This window comes from Colossoma macropomum, unplaced genomic scaffold (assembly GCF_904425465.1).
Source record: "Colossoma macropomum unplaced genomic scaffold, Colossoma_macropomum, whole genome shotgun sequence".
Lineage (NCBI taxonomy): Eukaryota > Metazoa > Chordata > Actinopteri > Characiformes > Serrasalmidae > Colossoma > Colossoma macropomum.
In genome coordinates this window covers 841,102-859,873 of record NW_023494784.1, presented here as the reverse complement: position 1 = coordinate 859,873, position 18,772 = coordinate 841,102, and the positions used below count along the sequence as shown (strand labels likewise).

Below are 18,772 nucleotides of genomic sequence, written 5' to 3'. Positions count from 1 at the left end.
CCCCCTGCGCCGATTGGTCAGCCGAGAAGTTGTTCACGTCACCATAGCGACCGTGGCAGCGGGTTTATTGGAGACCACATAGCAACCATAGCAGAGGGTTTGTTGGAGATCGCCATAGCAACCGTAGCAGGTTTGTTGGAGAGCAGCATAGGAGCCATAGCAACGGGTTTGTTGGAGACCAAAATATCCGACCTGCGGGTTTAATGAGGGTGACGTTGTCTGAAAAGGTGATCTAGGCTATTGGAACATCCTACACTCCACACACAAAGAGGGTTCTTCAAGGGTTCCTTAGTAAAGACAGTGGTTCTATACGCAACCATGAACACATAAAGAACCAACTGCATGCTTAAATGGTTCTTTGCATGGTGAAATGGTTTTTCAGACTGATGGAGAATGTGTTGTATATGGTTCTATATATAGAACCAGAAAGGGTTCTGCTACTGTTGCAAGACTGATATCGTAACAATAGCAATAACCATTTTTGGTGCTATATAGAACTATTTTGATAGAACCATATAGAACACATTTTATGTTAAGAATTATTTCACTATGCAAAGAACCATTTAAGCATGCAAGTGGTTCTTTATGTGTTCATGGTTCTATACAGAACCATTGTCTTTAATAAAGAACCCTTTAAGAATATGGTAATATTACCTGATAAGGTGACTTAGGCCATTAAAATATCCTACCTGTAGGTTTAATAATGATAATAATACCTGATAAAGTGATTTAGGCCATCAAAATATCCTACCTGTAGGTTTAATAATGATAATATTACCTGATAAAGTGACTTAGGCCATTAAAATATCCTACCTGTAGGTTTAATAATGATAATAATACCTGATAAGGTGATTTAGGCCATTAAAATATCCTACCTGTAGGTTTAATAATGATAATAATATCTGATAAGGTGATTTAGGCCATCAAAATATCCTACCTGTAGGTTTAATAATGATAATAATACCTGATAAGGTGATTTAGGCCATTAAAATATCCTACCTGTAGGTTTAATAATGATAATAATACCTGATAAAGTGATTTAGGCCATCAAAATATCCTACCTGTAGGTTTAATAATGATAATAATACCTGATAAAGTGATTTAGGCCATCAAAATATCCTACCTGTAGGTTTAATAATGATAATAATACCTGATAAAGTGATTTAGGCCATTAAAATATCCTACCTGTAGGTTTAATAATGATAATAATACCTGATAAGGTGATTTAGGCCATTAAAATATCCTACCTGTAGTTCTGTGTAGCTGTCTATCTATTATTATGAGCTATGATTGCACATTTTGAGAGCAATTAGAACAATTCATCAGAACGGTAAGCCGGCAGCTCAGCGTTCACCTGTCAGATATAAAATTTCTTTAAGAATGTAAATTCAGAATTTACATGTGAACACAGTGTAGCCTGTTCACACAATGTCCAGCATGTTAAATTCACTGTGACAGTTTCTTCGTTTTTATTTTCTGGGTTATTTTACAAAGACTCTTATTTTGAAGGAATGTATGTCTGTATCTGGGTTCTCTTAGAGCAAGTAGGGGAGTCTTTTGTGGACCACCAAACCAGACATAAAAGACAATCACCGGTTAGAGTGCCACTAAAAATCTAAATAAAATGTTCTTTTACTTCAGGGTCACCAGTTTGTGCAGCACCTCTTTGCTCAGATTAGATCATCTGTAGAAGGAAAACATTCCACCGCAGAGGAAAGTCCAAGTACTTTTAGTTCCCATGTTTAAAGAAAATATGCAGTAATGTTTCTTTAAAAATAGACAAATCTGATAAAAAAGTCTAGAATTCAGAACATTTGATAATAAGCATATAATTCCACTTCAAATGTGTAATTAATTAGTCATGTGTAGTTTAATTACACTCACAATAGACCTGCTTCTACAAACACATTTATAACGTCTCTGTTTCTGCTGATCAGTAAACAGGCGACATATTGCCATCTCAGCTTTTTAAGATGGACCGTAAAACTGCACGAAACATCAATTTTTGCTGTCTGTAAACCTCAAACATTTACTTATGCATGAATATTTTTAAGATTAAGACCCTTATTAGTCCCCCAACGGGAAATCTCACCTCCACGTTTGACCCATCCATGCAGTGAAACACCACATACACTCTAGTGAACACACAAACTAGGGGGCAGTGAGCACACTTGCCCGGAGCGGTGGGCAGCCCTATCCACAGTGCCCAGGGAACAGTTGGGGGTTAGGTGCCTTGCTCAAGGGCGCCTCAGTCATGTACTGTTGGCTCTGGGGATCAAGCTGGCGACCTTCCAGTCACAGGGCTGGTTCCTTAACTTCCAGTCCACAACTGCCCCCTTTACAGTCTTCAGATGGCATAGATTAGATATAAACATAAAACATTATTTTACATGTCAAAATGTCTTCATCTGTCAAAATGTGAAGTTTTATGTGTGCAGGTGCTTACTAGACATTATGCATGCCGTAGGTCAGCAACTGCACTGAAGGCCAAAATGGGCAAAATGGCTAAAGACCTTGCTAAAACCCATAGAAACTATTAAGTGTTTCTGTTGGTTCTTGTTGGTTTTGTAATGTGTTCTGGTTTTTTAATGGGTTGATGTCACTCTCACTGTACAGACATTTAAAATTACCTGCACAGACAGGAAGAACATGTACACACAGAACATTTGTGAATTTAGACGGGCAAACTTTTCCATCTACTCATGAAACTTTGTGACAGCTGAGTTTTTATCATGTGCAGGTGGAACATACAGACCTGTAATAGCAGCAGGATTTAAAGTGTCCTCGCCATTTTAAAGCTGTAGGTATAAAAATGAGCTACACTGGTGTTTCCTGAAATGCTCTGCTGCTCCCTGCTGGACCGCGGAGGAATTACAGCTCCACACAGAGGATCTGACACTGTTTTCTGAGATTTTCTACAGTTTTATACAAAAGGCTGCCCTTCTTCTATTTTACATTTTCCACATATTTTTTCTTCATTTACTTTATTTTTTATTGAGACAGTGTGTAAATTGCTGATAAAACAGAAAGCAAGGATTAGTAAATTCTTTTTGACCTGTATTACATTGAAAACAGTACAAAAACACAAGATTTGATGTTTTATTTTATGAACTTCACTGTTTTTTGTAAATATGCCCTCATTTCAAATTTGATGTCTGCAACCTGTTCCAAAACGATACCGGAGCATATTTACATTGTGTTACATCACCTTTCATTTAACAGCACTTAATAATCATTTAAAGGCTGAAGACACAAATTGATCCAGTTTAAAGCAAAATCTTTCACTATTCTTCTTTTATACAAGTGTTCAGCTGTGCAACCGTACAGCTCCTTCACCATCATCTTTTGAGCTTAATAAGACATATTAATTTTAAATGGGAGGCAGTTCTGGACTCAGAGTCAGTATTTCATTGTATTTATTAGTTTAAATTTAAATTTAATTTTGTTTTCATTCCTGTGATTGTTTATATTTAATATTGGCCTTTTTTTTATTGTTGTTGTTTATATTTTACGTCACCCAATGACATTTCAGTGTGAAATATTGTGGTTACAGTAAGTGGTCAGATGGTGGCACTAGACTTAATACAGCACCTTTCAGGAATGGAGAAAAGTGTTTCAAAGGGAATTCCACAGATTTTTCCTAAATTCTCCCATAACTCAGTGTGTGAGATGTAAACAGAGAGATTCAGAGTGGTTTGGTGTGAAATGGTTCAGATGTCTTTACAGTGGTGGTGATGGGAACCAGGAGTTGCCATGACTACAACACAAATATAGACATTTTATTTACTCTCCAAATTTCTTCAATATCACTGCAGAGAATATTTTTTTGGCACCTTTAATTTAAGTACAATTCATGTTCCTGTTTAAGTGTGAATTTGGTTTATGTTTAACAACTTCCATCTGTCATTTAATGTGTTAATAAATCTGTAGGTACTGCAGTTAAAAGTGCTAAAAGTCTGATTAACAATATCAGTAAATGAATGATGGAATGTGCTTCAACTCTGAACTCAGAAAAAAGGAAGGAAATTAAAGCTCGATGCTCCAGAAAGGATTGCACACTCAGACAGACAGTGTCTGAGCTCACGTGCTCTCCTCAGCTCACTTCCAGTAAACCAGTCTCAGACGCTTTTTCAGCAGAATGTAAGTACGATTTTTGTTAATTAATAATTTCTTCATTAATTATGCTCTGTGCACGATTTATTATTTCAAAATACTGAAGAATAATAACAGCCAACAGCTGAATGCAGAAGCTGACCTGAACTCTGAGATACACTTAGTCCACATTTTAACTCTCAATATCAAAACAGCAAAGAAACCCCACTTTAAAGGGAATTTACCATGAAGAAATGTCCAGTCCTCTGTCTGTCTCAGTCCTAGTCTCAGTGTCCTTGGTCTCAGCAGGTAGACGGCTCTGGTCTGTATCTCACACTGTTTGATTAAAGTTTTCTGAAGAATTTACTCAGTGGTTTGTTGGACTGTCCCTCAGATTAAAGCTCAGAATTGGTTGATTTCATATGCAGTCATTAAACTGGCCACCAGAGTGGATGTTGAGGGAGACCAGCCAGTGGCGAAACCGCTCACAAACACATTTCCTCACGAATGGAGGGTTCAGTTTGATTTCACTGAGAAGACAAAACTGTAGGAGCATGTATGCATTTGTGTTATGCATTTCATAAACACAAAATAAGACAAGTATACATATGACAGTATTATTACACAATTATTTTTACTTTATTATAATGTTACCAAATTCCACAGGTTTCCGAATTCTACAGCTTTTTCAATGTTTTTATGGGTTTTTCCAAATTCTGCACCAATCAGGAAGGTGAATAAAAAGAGATCTCATGAACTGCTCTGTAGTTTCTCCTGAGATCAGACTGAAAGACAAAGGAGATCTTTAACTGACGTCTCTTCTTCTGTTCAGATGTTTCTCCTGAGAAAAAGCTCATTAATCTCACAGTGTTTCCTGTTGAGTTTTAGAAAGATCTCAATAAAGTCTCACTTCAGAGAGAATAACTCTCATCCTCATCAGCGACTGATCTCTCATCTCTCCTGTTTGTCTGATGCTACACTCAGTGCCAAGTTTGGCAGCTGGTTTTGATGTAGTTTTAGTCTTAGTCTTTTAACTAAAATGTATACATTTTAGTCATTTAACTTTTACTAGTTTTAGTTGTTTTAGTCGATAAAAACTAAAACATTTCAGTCTAATTTTAGTGACTTAAATTTCTAAAATATTTAGTACAATATATATATATTATAGGTATTATTACCAACTTTCATGGATAATAGCTTAAGTTGTGTAACATTTAATAACACATTAACATCCAAAATTATGGAAGGAATAATTTCTTCAAGTTATTCAACTTGCTTCAGATATATTTTAAATTTGTTTAGCTTTAAAATGCTGACATTTCACAGAGATTTCATGTGTTTGCATGGAAAAAACTGTCATTCTGCACTTCATAGCAAACAACAGCATGAAGCCACGCAGACCATGGTGACCACGGTGCTGGACACAATGGCTGATTTTCAGAGGGGAGCTTTATCAGTGTAGAGTGTTTAGGTGGAGATAGGCAGGAGAACGATATGTACTCTTTTATTTTTGTTGTATACTATTGAGCTCGTCTTGATATCAACATTGAGGTGTTTAGCGTCCACGGCTCCAAAAATCAGTATGTGGTTAATTTCACTGCTGCAGTCGACAGCAAAAACGGTTAAAATTGAACTCCTGGTGGTTTATTCTGCTCATCGCTGTGGAAGGCTGCTGCTTGCAGGGACAATAAACAATGGATAAATGGATTAAATATAATTTGGATTAACTCACTTCTAGGATGCTCCACACTCCCATGTTTAAAGGACATTTTGTTGTTATTAATATTGCTGTCTGTTATATGCGTTATGGCTTGGTTGTGTCTCATTGTGTGCTTTTGTGTGTGACCATCTTTGAGTTTAGCTGGTGGTGACCTCCCCCCTAGTTTTCCTCGTGAGTTTAGTTCCCCTCTCAGCCTGCTGTTCAAAATATAGCACAGGGAAAATAACAGACTCCCAGTCTTCTGCACCAGCGCCACAGTATTGAATCAATTCAGGATCATTTCACTTGACAAGACACCCTTTTTAGTGTATTTCTCATACAGACCTTTTATGAGCATTAAGTCTCCTGAGCCATTTTAACAACTAATATTTTCCTCTGGTCAGGTATTACCATACTGTACAGATGATCTAAATTCCACAGGTTTTCTAAACTCCACACTTTCCTAAATTCTACAGATTTTTCATCAGCCATCACTGCTTCCTTTAAGGCTAGGTCAACATGGTGTTTAGACAGTTATTTACAGGGTTAGCCTCTTTAGTACAAGTCAGAAAGATCAATGTATAGTTTAGACTGGAGAAAAGGCTGGTACTGACCTCCCTGGGAGCCTAAGCAAAATTCTGCAAAGGGGTCCTCCTACCTGACCCACACAGTCACACCAGACACCCCAGTGCTCCCACGACAATCCTCCCTCCTTTAAACCAGTCTTCTCCACCTGTTGCTCTAAGAATAAGTAGATCTGTACAGAACAGAATGAGCTATAAACAAACAATATTTAAAATTTTAGATAATACTATTATTAATTATATCATCTGCATCGGATCCCATTCAAACTGACTCCCCAGATTTCCTTTGTATTCGAATATATAATGCAATCCTGTGTCTCACTAAAGACATTATAATAAAGTAATAAAGAATTCTGAACGAAGGGCCAGACATTTATATTTGTCTTAGTTTATAATTTATGTAAGGTGTTACTTATTCATTAAAACTGGAGAAAAGACTCAAAGTGAGTTAGTGTTCTGTTTCTGCTGATATATATGCAGGTCAGGTGGATCCATATCCTTCAAATGTGGGACCCTTTTACTGATCGTCCTGCTGAATATTCCAGGTAGGATTGTTCTGATTTTACTAGATTGCTGCATTCTAAACTGTATAGTGATGAGGTTTGAAGGAAGAGGAGAACCTGATTTATGGATGTACACAAAGAGAAAGAGCTGAACATATAATGTAAAAAAAATGTTTAAAATAATGGGTTATATTCCTGTTTTGGTAGATAGTTTCAGACTGTAGTCCATCTCTTTCTCTGCATACTTTGTTACCCTGTTCTTCAGTGGTCAGGACCCCCACAGAGCAGGTACTATTTGGGTGGTGGATCATTCTCAGCACTGCAGTAACACTGACGTGATGGTGGTGTGTTAGTGTGTGTTGCTCTGGTGTGAGTGGATCAGACACAGCAATGACATATAGTGACTATATTTTGCTCTGAAAGGCTCATAGGTACTCAGAGATGACCCTTGATTGCTACAAGCATTTAGCTTCATAAACAATCATTGTTTTCTCATTGAACTGATTAAACTGGTGCACAAAAGCGCAGATATCCATGAGAAAAGGGATTCTGATAGCTGTTGTGATTTTAGCATGCAGTTTACACGAGACAGTCTGTGTTCTTCTCAACTATAATGCAGGCAAAATCTTCTGCAATACAGATCTATCTGTAATGACACTGAAAGTGTCAAACTACTTACAAAATATTTTTAGTGACATCTTTATTTTTTTAGTTGACAACTTTTCTAAATGAGTAGTCAACTAATAAAAATCATCAGTCGTGCAACCCCTCACCAGCAGCTGTCAGCACAGAGGGCTCCAAATCCTCAAACTTCTGCAGTGCTTCTTTAAGTAAAACTTTTAAAAAGAGAACTGAGCCCAACACACCTCCAAATCTATAGGGAACAATAAACCTGAGTAGCTGAAATTAATTGCAATGAAATGTGATTTTACACACAGTGCTTTATAAAGTATTGATGTCCTATGTGCACTAAATAATAACTTGAACAGTGTGGAATTAAATATTATAAACTACTCAGCAAAATGTATTTTTAGAAGTTGAGGTTTAGATTGTTTCAACATTCAATAATTATGTGAAGAAGAAGTTATTAAATAATAAAAAAACTGTTATTGAATAGTCAAAAATAGAATTATTAATTCTCAAGATGTTTCAGTCACGTTGTCTGCTTGAACGTTTGATTCCCACTTTTTAAATATGATCAATTCTGCAGATTATTTTTTATTAAAACTCAATTCTTGATGATCTACAGCTTTGTCAGTCATGTTAGTCTCTTCTTAAGCTCTGTTTCATTTTAAACTCATCTAACTTCAACATGTTTTTTTACATCTTTGTAATGTCCTACTGATTATCTGAAACCTGTGAAGTTGATCATCACAAGCAGATTACAGCCATTTTATAAACCTATCTGTAACCAGATTGGATTTATATTGTTCTTCAGTACTCTAATGTAGTAGAAACAGAAGAGTTTCATCAACATGAAGAGCTACAGTTACTCAGGAGTTTTGCTTTCCACAGTAGAAATAACTTGAGCTAAAACAGAATTCAAGTCATGTTTTGCAAGGCTGTGAGATGTTTGATTTGTAGGACTAATGCACGCAGCGTGTGGTTCACACTGTTACAGTTTCAGGCTGTTTGGGTGAGACTCTGAGAGTGACCTGCAGTCCTCAGACTGTCTGTGCTCTGCGGGAATCAGCAGTGAACCTGACATGTTCTTACTCAAACACCAACATCAAACCTCAGCAGAGATTCTGGTTCAGCCCCAAACAAAAAGCTAAATGGAGGAACAAGGAAGATCCACAGGATTTAGCTTTAGATTCAGACTACGCAGGACGTGTGAACTATACTCAGTCCACAAACTCCCGCTCAACTCTTAGAATAACAGACCTGAGAGAGAGAGACTCAGGAGAATATCACCTCATGGTCATTACAGAAACGGGAGAGAAATATTCCAGCTCAACAGCAGTCATGCTAACGGTTTCAGGTAAATTTTGAAACTTCATACTAAAACTGTTAAGAAACTTGTAAAAATGTTCAAGATATTTGCTGGAATATTTACCATTTTATTTCCACTCAGATCTACAGGTGAGGATGACCAAAAAGCAGAAGGCCTGGACACTGAACTGTAACACGTCCTGCATTTTAACGTCTAAACCTCATTGGTACAAAAATGGACAGCAGATGCAGTGGAGACATCATGATTTTTTGGTTTCATCCATCAATCCTGCCAGCTACTCCTGCTCTGTTAGCAGCACCAATAAAATCTATTCCAATACAGTGTGTGAGTATATAGTTAATAAACAATACTTTACGAACCAAACAAATCAGAAAGTAATAATGTTTTGCTTCTACAGGTGTTTTTGGTAAGAACTGCTGGAATGTGATCTACTCAGAGAGAACAGTCTGTGTTATGGAGGGTTCATCAGTGGACTTTGCCTGCACTTACTCATATCCCAGTAATCAGACAGTTACTGAAATGTTCTGGTTTTACTTCGTGCCTAAAGTGGAGCCAAAGGATCTGAGTGAGGAAAAGCAGTTTGCTGGTCGAGTGGAGTTTCTTGGGGATAAAAAGAGAAACTGCACTCTGAGAATGAGAAATGTGAGAAAGAGTGACTCTAGAGAATATTTCTTTAGATTCAAAACTGACTCTGCAGGAGGGAGATTCTCTGGTAAACCTGGAGTTATTCTGCAGGTTACAGGTACCTGTCCATACCCAGCTGTGTCCATGTTCGTTTTTTCCTGGTCTGCTGTTGTTAGGGTTTTTTCGGCCATGTCATGCCTTCTTTTGTTTTGTACCCTGTCTCATCTCCTAGCTCTACTTCCAACTTATCCTGCTTTGCCTCTGTTCTAGGCTTACCTTCCCAGTTAGTGGTGCTACTTGTGTCTAGTTAGTCTGAATATTTAACCCATGTTTTTGTTGTCTTAGGAACAGCCTTCTGACCAATCAGGAATAGCCTTCTGACCAATCATGAACCGACTTCTGACTAATCAGGAACAACCTTCCACCCATTCAGGGACAGCCTTCTGATTTTTTAGGGACAGTCTTCTGACCAGTCAAGGACAGCCTTTTGACCAATCAGGGTCAGCCCTGTGATTTATTAGGGACAGCCTATTGACCAATCAGGGACAGCCTTCTAGTTTATAAGGAAAAGCCTTCACACCAATCAGTGACAGCCTTCTGATTTATCAGGGACAGCCTTCTGACATTTAATTTGAATGTGCTTTGTTAGCACTTCTGTTTGCTACATTCCCATTTGTGTTTGCATTGTTAGAGTTTGGGTTCCTTTGCTTTGTGTCTTTATCCTGTAGTTCCATGGTTAAGTATTAAACATTTAATTTTTTGGTCAGTTGTCTTGTTTTCTAGTGTATTTTTTTTGTCATAAGGTCTCACTTGTGTTTCCACCTACTCAACTCCAGTGTTACCTCTGTGACAGCTGTATATGTTAGGATATGAAAAAAAAAATTCTGTCTCTTTGCATGTTGAGATCTTCAGGTGTTGGTGAGTCCCACCACTCCATCAGAAGGACGGGCAGTAACATTGACCTGTAGCTCCTCCTGCACTCTGCCCAACAACCCCACTTACATCTGGTACAAGAATGGACAGCTTGTAACTAACAAACTCACCAGATACAACCAGCTCTACCTGGAGTCAGCAAGCTCTGATGATATTCTCCAGTACTCATGTGCTTTAGGAGGTAACAGTTCTGCCTAGACTCTATGTTTTATATCAGAAATAAAATGTAGCCTACACTATTGTCATTCATGAGAAATACCATTCCACATTCCTGATATTCAACATGAACATTTTCAGCTATCATTTATCATTTATAGAACAATGTGTTTTTGTCAGGTCCATAAATGCTTGAAATTCTTACACCGTTTACCCAATTTGGATGTAAATACCCTGAACTGAAAGCTGAGTAGCTTTCCATAATTTCAACTCCAATGTGCTCTGGTAGACAGCTAAAGTAACAACTTCCAAATATTTATGAACCTTGCTGTATAACTTGTCTAGAAGAACTCACAGTGCTGTGAAAAAAGTTCCACTTTCATTTCCGTGAAAGTCTAAAGATGGCCACTGTGGCAGACGTCCTTGCGTCATCCTCCCGACACAAATCCTACTTGTTATTTATTTCAGCTTTAGTATTTATCACAACACTTCACATGTTAACTCATGAATCTTGAATCTTAAAAAGATGTGTTTTTCAGTATTTGTGGATATTTGGTATTCAGTTAAACAGTAGTTGTAGATAAAGTTGATCAGGCTTAGATGTACTGAAACCTATTCTTTGTGATTTATTCATCAAAAGCCAATGTGGGATCTGTGTTTTGGCTCATCGTTCAGCTTCATTTCTTCACATGCTTCTCAGGTTCTCTGTGGTACAGTGTGGAGTTCATGGCTGGCTCCATGGCCTTTTTTCAACCGTAGAACCAAATAGTGCTGATCATGGACAGTAACTGTTCCAATGGCCACAAAAACACTGTTCAGTGTGGAACATTTACAATCAGTGCTTAGTATTTTTTCCTCAACAGAGCGAACCATTTGGGTGTGATAGCTTAATGACGTAGATGTTCATTGATTGGTTATATGTTTGTTGCTTTCATGCCACCTCATCCTGCATTATTTCAAAACCTAATGCAGTCAGTTCCTAAACCTTCCTAAAGTTCCATTCACTTACAGTCACTAAATAAATGAATGCAGTGCACAGTTTTCAATCTACTATACAATAAATCTAAAACCATCAATCTAACAACCACTGCTAAATGTTAAATGGTGCTGCTAACTAGGAGAAATGAGCTGGTTAGCATTAGCTTAGATAAGCAAAGCATCTCTGACACAAGTTTAGATAATAATGCCTCGAATCTGAGTGAGTAAAGTTGAGCGGCTGGTGTTGGAGGTACAGAAAGCTGAAATCTAAACCTGTTCTGTGGTGTTTAGATCTGGAGCATGTTCACTAAGGTAACAGTAGCTTAGCCAACAGGTTAACATTGTGACAGAGCATTATTTTATTTTAATGTAGAAATGAGTGCAGATGAGTATGACTTTTCAGTGTTGACTTAAAAAAGAGATATTTTTCTTCCAGTATTCCTGAAATAATTCATATATTCTTACATGGAAAAACACATTTTTATGAGATGTAATTACATTTTTCATATATAATTATAGGAATATAAAGTAACTTTTCTGTTTTGTTGTAGACATAACATTCCTCTATTTTAACCTGCTGTAATTAATCACATGGTTTATTGATTATTTCAGAAGGTCCTATGAAGAACACTTTGATGAAGCTTGTCACTGTGGGAGTGCCGATATTTCTGGCTGTAATACTCACAGCATGGATGTTAATATGGTTTGGATATTATAAATATACTCATTATAAATAATCAGATTTTAAACATGACTGTAAATAAAAGTAATAAAAGGGTTTATATTGTTTATTTCTCAGGAGCAGAAAGTTCAGCTCAGGTAAAAACCACAGGAGTCCACAGGTGAGCATATTTGAGAGGAGGGACTGTGTGATCAATTGATGACCAAATATGGTTTGTTCTGAACAGCATTAGCATTCATTTCATTCCTCTCCAGTGTTGTTTACCCCAACCCATCATTAATAACATGTAACTGATACAGCACGCTGTGTGTATATTAGACCTTCTCTGTTTAAATAACAGTAACACTAAATCAAACATGGCTGCTTTCACTCAGAGAACATCCCATTACATGTAAAAGAAATACATAAGTTTAAACGAAACATGTATACATCTGTGAAGGATGGCAACCAATTAGGCAGCTAGCTCATATTAGCAAACGCGTAGTAATGTCAAGCCCTTAAAATCCCAGCCTTATTACATTACTAAGGCTTATTGTTCAGTAACTACAAGGACTTCAGTGCAAACTGGCTAAGCTCTCCTAAGATCATACAAGTGTGTAATAAAACTCTGGGCCCCCTGGTGAGCCCTGGCCATTTAAGGGGTTAAATGAAAATAATGAATGTAACTAGAATATTGTTGCTGTCCAAAATTATGTAAAAAAAGTATGTCCACTTTTGTTGATTTATACTTTTCTACATTATTTGAACAAAACAGCTATACACACACACACACACACACACACACACACCCACCCACCCATTTCCAAAAAAGTCGCTGTGCAAAATGTAAATAAAAATAGAATGCAATGATATGCAAATCATGCAAACCATATTTTTAAAGGAAAATACTACAAAGACAACACATCAAATATTGAAACTGAGAAATTTTATTGTTTTTTTATATATATATATATTGTTTTTTTTTTTATATATGCCCATTTTGAATTTGATGCCAACAACATGTGCCAAAAAAGTTGGGATGGCAGCCTGTTTACCACTGTGTTTCCTTCCTATAACAACACTCTGTAAGCATTTGGGAACTGAGGAAATTAATTGTAGTTTTGCAGGCAGGTCAGTTTAGTACCTGGACTCTTTTAATGTGGAGCAATGCTGCTGTAATACATGCAGAATGTGGTTTGACATTGTCTTGCTGAAATAATCCAGGCCTTCCCTGAAAAAGACGTCGTCTGGATGGCAGCATATGTTGAAAAAATATGTATATACTGTTTAGCATTAATGGTGCCTTCACAGATGTGCATGTCACCCATGCCATGTGCACTAATGCCCCCCTATACCATCATGAATACTGGCTTTTGAACTGTGCACTGATAACAAGCTGAGTGGTCTTTAGCCCGGAGGACACAGTGCCCATGATTTCCAAAAATAATTTCAAATGTTGATTCGTCGGACTACAGGACACTTTTCCACTTCACCTCAGTCCATTTTAAATGAGCTCAGGCCCAGAGAAGGTGGCAGCATTTCTGGATCCTGTTTATATATGGTTTCTAATTTGTGTTTCAGAGTTTTAACTTGCATTTGTGGATGCAGTGATGAACTGTTTTTACAGAAAGTGGGTTTCAGAAGTGCTTCTGAGCCCCCATCCCAACTTTTTGCAACACATTGTTAGCAAAATGGGCAAATATTTTTCAAAAAACAATAAAATCTCAGTTTCAACATTTGAAATGTTGTCTTTGTATTATTTTCAATGTAATATAGGGTTTCAATGATTTGCACATCATTGCATTTTGTTCTTATTTACATTTTGCATGGCATCCCAACATTTTTGGAAACGGGGTTTTATATATATATTTTATTATTATATATATAGTTTATATATATATATATATATATATATATATATATATATATATATATATATATATATATATATATATATATATGTGTGTGTGTGTGTGTGTGTGTGTGTGTCTCTTTCTCTCTCAGGATGTAGATGATCAGGATGATGTTCACTACTCCAGCGTTCATTTCAAACCCTTTCAATCACTAGAAGAGGCTCTACCCCCCACATTCCCACTTCCTCTTCAGAACACACAGAATCAGGATGTTCAGTATGCTGTTGTGAGCTTCAGCAGATGTGATGCTGCCACCCAGTGAGGAAACGCTCGTTACATCTACACTGGCTTAAAAACCTTAGTTCATTCCAGGGATCTTCAGTTCTGGTCCTGGAGGGTCAGTGTCCAGCACAGTGTGATGATTTTTCTGCCCACAAAACCTGGCGATTAACAGGTGAGGTGAATCAGGTGTATTTGATCAGGTAAATCACCAAACTGTGCAGGACACCAGCCCTTCAGTTCAGTTCAATTCAGTTCAAATTCAGCCCCAAGAGAGCAAACCAAGAAAAAATCCCTCAGAGTAAGAGAAAGAAATCTTGAGAAGAACCAAGACTCTTAAGGGGAACTCATCCTCCTCTGGAACACAGGGCAGAGATAAGACTTTACAGTCAATATACAGTATTGAAAACAGAGAAACAGAAAAAGAAACCAGCCTGTCATGAATCAATGTCTGTGATTAAATAGGGATAATTTAAGAGGGAGAGCTATAAGGTAATAAAGACATGAGGGCTCCCAGAAATGTCAGCTCCAATCTGCTCCACCATGAGCAAACTTGAGTGAGTGCAGTTGAAGACCCTTGGCTTATCACATTTGACTGTTTGCTGCTCTGTGTACTGTTAGTGAATTAAACTTCTCCTCATGTTCCTCAGGCCTCTGGACACAGAAGCAGTTGATGATCCGTCTCTGATTTACAGCCAGATCCAAAAACACAAATCTCCAAAATAAGGAGACACTCACCCTGGAGGAGTTATCGATCCTACGCAGAGATTAGAGTGTCCTGTTCTAGATCTGTTCTACAACAATCAACACTGCATCCAAATCAAACAGAAGAACAAAGAGTGACTTTACGATTTAAACTGCCTATTATAACATAATTGGTTACTATGTGAGAAGTTTACTGTAATGTATTAGTAGTGCACTGATAGTGTTTACTACTACACTTGGTATGCAGTAAAATGTACTTAATTGTAAGTATTTACTGAAATGTATTTTAGTAAGATTTTTATATTTAACTTGAATAGCTTGAGCTTGTGAACAAGATGGGTATATAAGATACAGTAAGAGCATTCAAAAGAAGAGTAAGCTGACCCATGATTCTTCTATGATAACAGATCACACATCTCTTTCACCTTCAGTGTGAGAGTCAGTTCATTCTTTCCACCAGTATTGTTAGAAACTGGGTTTTCAGATTCATAAATATCCTGCAGCACATTGTAAAGTTTTTCAGAGGTGGAGATACATTTCCTAGACTATGAAGGACCAACTGGGTAAGCCAATCTGCAGAGTTGCCACCCTGAGGCAGAGCAGTGCTGCAGCTCTAGTTAGTTAAGAACACTTAAGACAGAAGCTCACTGTTTTGTGGGAAAAGCAGGCCAAACACTGAGCTTTCCCTGAAATTGAATTTCAGTGTCTAATGTACCCTAAAGGACAGCATTACATCATAGGTTTATTTTTAGCGACTCCCCAGATTTTTGATTTTAAAACATTCATGGCATCCAAGAGGTTTATTAGGAGGTCCTGGAGCCCCCATGACCCCCCAGGAATCCTTTTATTTTGCACCTTGGTTCACCAACATGGTTCTCCCCAGTCCATGCCCCTGTTGCATAAGCTAGTGGAGATTGGAGATGCTATAAGTTAATGTAAGGGTTAACATAAGTAGTTTCACACCTTCTTACCTTCAGAGATTCTAAATTAGTTTGTGTCAAGTATCTATGGATGAATGCTAACATTAGCTAATTGCTAACATTTATCTGGTTTAGCTGATTAACTAACAAAGCTAACATTTTTCTTATCTAACATTAGCTAACTGATGTTAGCTAGCAGATAGCCCACCCCTTCATTTCTGGTGTTGGCTTGGTAATTCATTGCAAATATAAAATGTCATATATTATCTAATGTTCGCTAACACTGGTGCTCAGTCATGAGCAGTGAGACAGTGTAGGATTAGTTGTTGTAGAGATATGTTTTGACAAAATATAGAGTTTATTATTTTATTTTAATTGTCCTTTGTGTTGCTGTGGTGGTGTAGTTAGTCTTTTGCCATTGAAAATAATGAAATAGCATTTATAATAGGCACCTTTTACCTGAGTGAGGAGTTGAACAATATTAAAATCCATGTGTGCTGAAAGCTGAGAAATTGCATCAGTTCAAATGTGTGACTTTCTTGAATTCAGATTTTATTTCATTCACAGAGTCAAGATGAGTGAGAGAGAAAAGATTTACAGCACTTTTTTGGTTTCTAAAAAATAAAAAGTTTTAACGTAGAAATTAGAGATGATAATGCAGCTTTTCTTTTCTGTGGCTGTAATGCGTAAAACTGAGCAGGACAGTATAGGTGCTGTTGTATTAAGGAAGCAGAAGAAGGTCAGGAGGACATTAAGATAGCATGACCTTCTAGCAAAGAGGTGAGTGTTGTTGTTGTGTGTGTGGGTCTAACTTGCTGGCAGGTTTGCTCTAGAATACTTTGTTGTAGACCCCTGACTCCAAAAGCTGGTGTGTGCCTCATGAGCTAGTGTACTGGATTTATCATCTACAGACTGCAGACATTACCTTAAACAAGCAAGATACTGTAAGGAGTGTAAATATGTGGCTGTGCTGTGCTGGGTTCTCTTTACGCCCTGGAGAAAACGTTGATCCCCCTTATTGTCGTTGTGTAATTCACATTCTGTGTGAAATAACAAACCAGGAAAATGTAAAAGTGTTGCATCATGTTTGGTTGTCTATTCAAATTTCAGACCATGGAAAGTGATTAAGAATGTCTGGTGTGTATTACCAGTATGAGTAGTTTGCATTGAAAATACTGGCTTCCAACAGTAGGTGTAGTTTTTATAAACTGATCTGAGTATTTACAATATTTACAATTCAAACAAAATTTAACACATTACTATCCATTACACCTCAGTGGCAGCACTGAACTAAGAGGGAGGACTTTGTGTCTGAGGACAGCATGCATGACATGCTTTCAGTCAGTTGTGATTCAGAAGAATAAAATATCCAACATGGTGTATAACTACTCATTTTTCTTTACTGCAATGAGCGCTGAAGCCTTCGCTTCAGTAAACGTGCCTTTCTCTGCCGTCGGCATTCTTCTGAACATCTTTTTCGTCTACTGCATTGTCGTTCCACAGCACGGAGAAGAGCAGCTGAAAGAACCCCTCAAGGTTTTACTGGGATCACTTATTGGCTGCAACATTACTATCCATTCTTGCAGCTTTTTTATTGTTTTCAAAGAGTTCGTCTTAAATGAGATTTTTACAGATTGGTTCATATTATATGTTATGCATAATTTGACTTTGAGTGTTATGATGTACACCATGATGAGCATTGTTACGTCCTGCCACTGGAAGAACATGTTTTACTTCTGCCAGATTGTTCCTTTTCAACATTCTGTCTTTATCTGGTTTAAGAGGAACATACGAGCCTTAATATACTCTGCTTTGATCTTAAATGGCATTTTCTGTTTGTTTGGATTGGCTGTCAGCGCTGCTTATGAAATTGTAGGACTCAACTTTTATACAGTGGATAATTCCTCAGATGATGCAGCGGATGTGCTGTGGAATTCCCTGCAAATAAACGGGAATAATAATGGTGGGCTTCTGGATCAGGCTGGGCGTTTTCTTGCTCAGTCTGTGTGTGATGTTGGCCTCGAGCTGTGCAGTGGTTCTATACCTGTGGAGACACATGAAGAACGTGGAGGAGAGCGGCCTGGTCTTCCTCTGCTCAGATGGGGTTATAATCATTCAGATTATACTAAAATACACTAATGTGGATGTGGATTGGAATGGCTATATCCTCTGCACCATCATCTCTTTATACTCCTTTGGGACAACAGTTAACATGATGGTTGGTCAGTCACTGTTCCGGCAGGGAGTAGTTCATGTTTGGCAAAAACTTCTCCAGACTCTTTGATTTCTTCTGTCACAGATTTAATGTCCTTCATCTAATATCTTCTTCATGTATTCATAGCATATACTGTTAAGCTTATGCTGTGATTTAATTTTGCAATGGAAGCAATTTTTCAATTTTACAGAGCAAATTATAATTGATTGATATTAATGTGGATTATTACAAATAACCCAATACTTCAGCTTCTGATCCTGAAATCCTGAAAGTCTCAGAGAAGCTCCCCTGGTCATATTTCACACACTTTAAATGTTCAATATTTAATCGCAGTAAGTAACTACATTAAATTTTCCTGACTAGATGTTTTATTTGTTGTGATTTTTTTCACATGATAGAAATTAAGCGATGATGTTTCCTATTCATTTTATTGCTTATGCCATTTATATGTGGTTAATGAATGTAAACTGAGCAATAACTATTTACATTTATGTTTGTGCTTGTGTGACAGTTGCAGTACCTATTTCAGTTGTAAAATAACTTGGTGGTTTGCAGTATCAGGGAATGGAATAAGACAAAGGAACAATATATAATATATTTACTGTACTAAATCATA

At 37.3% G+C, this 18,772-nt stretch overlaps 1 pseudogene; it reads left to right on the top strand.

Annotated features, from left to right (window-relative positions):
- Positions 1-17,315: 17,315 nt before the first annotated feature.
- LOC118809245 lies at positions 17,316-18,225 on the top strand (annotated as a pseudogene).
- The last annotated feature ends 547 nt before the right edge of the window (positions 18,226-18,772 follow it).